This window comes from Leptonychotes weddellii, unplaced genomic scaffold, assembly GCF_054177405.1.
Source record: "Leptonychotes weddellii isolate Sample4059 unplaced genomic scaffold, ASM5417740v2 HiC_scaffold_17291, whole genome shotgun sequence".
In the NCBI taxonomy this organism is placed as follows: domain Eukaryota; kingdom Metazoa; phylum Chordata; class Mammalia; order Carnivora; family Phocidae; genus Leptonychotes; species Leptonychotes weddellii.
Genome location: NW_027756444.1, coordinates 1 through 4,225, shown reverse-complemented (window position 1 = coordinate 4,225; position 4,225 = coordinate 1). Strand labels below are relative to the sequence as shown.

The window sequence follows — 4,225 nt, the reverse complement described above, 5'->3', positions numbered from 1 at the left end:
GGGAGGTTGGGTCCCTGCTGGAGGAGCAGTGGCCCGACTGTGCCACGGATCACATTTTATGGCCACCCTGAGCTGAGAGCCCGTGCCTGGTCTCCGCCTCTGCAGCCGGCTTCCCTGCTCCATTACCTGGGAGCTCTGCCACACTCAGGCACCCCCGGTCTTTCTGTGACCCCGAGGGTCCTGAGACCACACTGTCCCGCGAGTGTTCCACCCCCAGCTTAGCCACCGGAGTGACGTCCCTCAGTGGAGCTGACTTTTAAAAGTTCTGATTTTGTTCTCCAAGGCTCTATCACTTGCCAGAAGCGGCTGATGGAGGCCCCTCCCCCCGCCGTCTATCCTCCCGAATATTGCCTCGGATTCACTTCTCCGCACGTCCTACCTTCCAGAAAGTGGTCGCTTTTCTGTTCAGAGAGTTATTGCTATTCTTTTCTTTGATCTCCTGTTGAGTTTGTAGGTATTCAGAATCGTTTGATCCCTATCCAGCTGAATTCCTGGGAGGAGATGAAATCCAGGTCTCCTATTCCTCTGCCATCTTGCTCCCTAAGGATAGGTTTCTGATCTAATTTTTATTTACATTTATTCCTAACCAGGGAAGAATGGCTCTGTCAAATGAAACAAATTCTGAGTCATGAATGCCTGGTGGTAGGTCCTTTCTTACTCAACAATATAAATTGAGGGGTGTCAGCCAGTGAGATGGCTTAGTTCATGTGTGGAAAGTTAGGGGCAAGTTAGATAGCCTAAGAAGCATTGTCCAGATGTGCACCAGCTATCTAGGTATTCATAGGACCAAGAAGAATAATCACCACAGACAAAGATAAACCCTGTTCCCATTAGGGTCCCATTACTGTTAATAAATTCATTCATAGGAATTGTTGTATTTACCTACTCAAGCACAGGGTCAGTCAGGTTTTTAGGGCATATGGGAAGAGAATATCTGGGCCTGAAATAAAGAATTATTTTAACTGCCTTTCTTTTTTTTTTTTTTAAAGATTTTATCCATTTGCGAGAGAGAGAATGAGAGACAGAGAGCATGAGAGGGAGGAGGGTCAGAGGGAGAAGCAGACTCCCTGCCGAGCAGGGAGCCTGACGCGGGACTCGATCCCGGGACTCCGGGATCATGACCTGAGCCAAAGGCAGTCGCTTAACCAACTGAGCCACCCAGGCGCCCTATTTTAACTGCCTTTCAAAGATGGTTGATGCTGGAGAGATCTCTTGATGTGTCAGGCCAAATCTGATACAGATAATCACGGGACTGTGGGGGTGCAAATGTACTAAGATTATGTAGGAAACTTTCTAATTAGAAATGTAGTTATAATCAGAGAAATGTAAAAACAAGGCACTAGATGTTCTGGCCATCAAAGTTGAACTTAATAAGGGTGCCTGGGTGGCTCAGTTGGTTAAGCAACTGCCTTCGGCTCAGGTCATGATCCTGGAGTCCCGGGATCGAGTCCCGCATCGGGCTCCCTGCTCGGCAGGGAGTCTGCTTCTCCCTCTGATCCTCCCCCTCTCATGCTCTCTGTCTCCCATTCTCTCTCTCAGATAAATAAATAAAAAATCTTTAAAAAAAAAAAAGTTGAACTTAATAAGAGACTCTTAAGGAGAGTTGTTTGTGGTTTATGATGATATTGGAAATAGAAGAGAAATTGGTCACAAGGAGGACCAGAAGGTCTCTAGCACCATAGATAAATTGGAATCTTTGATGATTCAAATCCATGAATATGAAAAGTTATCCCCTTAGCCTGGGAGATATGGATGGGAGCATTGTCTTTCCAGGCCAATACCAGAGTAAAAAAACACTAAATCTGTGAGGAATTGACAGGACAAAGAAAAGCTATGTTTGGGAACTTCAATTAGTAAGGAATTCTAAACAGAATTTTGGTGGGGTAGTAAATTAGTAAAAGTACAAGGTTTGTTTATACAGTCTTCTAGACTCTGAATTTCTTATCTTTGGTGGTAAGGTTGCCTTTCATATGGAAGATTTATTTCCTGCTTTCTGGAGACAAAGCAGGGCCAGGGTGTTTTTCCTTTACTGTTTCTTATATAACATTAAGTCAAAATATTCTAAGTGGCACAACTTGGAGCACCTGCTCTTTGCCTCTACCGTCCCTTCATGGAAGAAATTAACTGTAATTATCACTGAGGAAGCACACACATTGGCTCACTTGACAAAGACTTTAAATCAACCGTCTTAAATATACTCAATGAATAAAGGAGATATCATGGACAAAAAACTAAAGAAAACTAGGAAAATGATCTAGAAACAAATAGAGAATGTCAATGAAGAGACAGAGATTGTGAACAATAACCAAACTAATTCTGGAACAGAAATATACAATAACTGGAATGAAAAACACAATAGAAAGTTTAAATAGCAAATTTGATCAGCCAGAAGAAAAAAGTCTACAAAGTTGAAGATGAGTCAATTGAAATTATCCAGTCTGAGTAGAAAGGAAAAGGAAAAAAAAAAGAAAAAGTCTGTCTACAAGACCTATGGGAAACCATAAGGTGAACCAAAATGTATATAATGGTTGTCCCAGAAGGAGAAAAAAAGAGAAAGAAGCAGAAAAAATATATTTATTTATTTAATTTTTTATTTTTGGGGGTACCAAATTACTTTATTTGAAGAATGGTACAAATGAAAGAAGTTAAGTAGATGTTTTGGTACAACTTAAAGAAAAGGTAAAGGTAACCCCAACATGCATGCAGTGCCTCAGTGACCAAGGAAGTCACCCTTGTGGCTATGGGAAGACAGCCTAAGGCTTAGCTCTATCACTGTTTCCCAAGGTGTGCTTGTCAAAGAGATACTCTGCCATGCCAGATTCGGAGTCCCCATCTTGCGCAGGTTGGTTAAGTGGTCACCCAATTCTTTGATGGATTTCACCTGCTCATTCAGGTAATGAGTCTCAATGAAGTCACACAAATGGGGGTCATTTTTATCAGTGGCCAGTTTGTGCAGTTCCAGTAGTGACTGATTCACGCTCTTTTCCAAGTGTAATGCACACTCCATTGCATTCAGCTGGTTTTCCCAATCATCACGGTCTGGTTTCTTGATATCCTGAAGGAAGATTTGGCTACCTTGTTGGTTCTGCAGCTTCATCAGTTTCTCAGCATGTTCCCTCTCCTCATGAGATTGGTGAAGAAAATATTTGGCAAAGTTCTTCAAAGCCACATCATCAGTCAAAGTAGTAAGACATGTACAGGTAGACCTAGGAAGCGTAGAGCTCCAGGTTGATCTGGCAGTTGATGGCGGTTGGTGGTAGTTCTGGCGCACTGCGAGGGGTACGCAGTCGTCATGGCAGCGGCTGAGAAGAGCCGGCGGCGAGCTGCGGCTGTGCAGCACTGGAGCAAGGGGCCTTGGAGCAGTCCCAGGGCGCTATGAGGAGATTGCGGAGGGCTGGCTCTGAATGGCCTGCCAGGATGGGGGCGTACTGCCGGGTTCCGTCCAAGCACTGTTGAAGCAGGAAACTGCAGCAACTCTTGGCACAGACTGTCTCAGAAAGAATATTTAAAGAAAGAAAGTTTTTTTTAAAAACTTCTCAAATTTGATAAAATACACAAATCTACACTCAAGAAGCTCAATGAAACCAAATAAATATAAACACAAAGATATCTACACTGAGATTTTATTATCAAATTGTTGAAAGCAAAGGAGAAAGAATCATAAGAGCAAAAAGAGAAGATACTTATGAACACAGGTTCCTCAATAAGATTAACAGCTTATTATTCATCAGAAACCAAGAAGATCAGAAAGAATGATATAACATTTTAAATGGGCCAAATAAAAAAGTTAACTAATATGTTTATGTTTATGTCTATGTTTAACAGAATTACACTTCAAAGCTGATAGTGAAATTAAGACATTCTCAGAAAAAAAGTTCAGAGAGTTTGCTTTTAGTAGACTTGAATGAATAGAATGAAAGAGAAAGGAACATTATCTAACTCATTCTATGAGGCCAATATTACCCTGATACCAAAGCCACACAAAGATACAAGAAAATAAAATTACATAACAAGATTCCTCATTAATATAGATGTAAATGTAGTCAACAAAAGAGTAGCAAACCAAAACCAACAATATCTTAAAAAAAATTATGTACAATGACCAAGTGGGATTTTTCCTAGGGATATAATAGTTGTTCAACATAAGAAATTAATCAGTCTAATATATCATATTAATAGAATGAAGGATAAAAATACATGATCTTCTCAATTGATAGAGAAAAAA

The 4,225-nt window shown here is 41.1% G+C and overlaps 1 pseudogene; it reads right to left on the bottom strand.

Annotated features, from left to right (window-relative positions):
• Positions 1 to 2,592: 2,592 nt before the first annotated feature.
• LOC102731538 (ferritin heavy chain pseudogene) lies at positions 2,593 to 3,294 on the bottom strand (annotated as a pseudogene).
• Between the last annotated feature and the right edge of the window lie 931 nt (positions 3,295 to 4,225).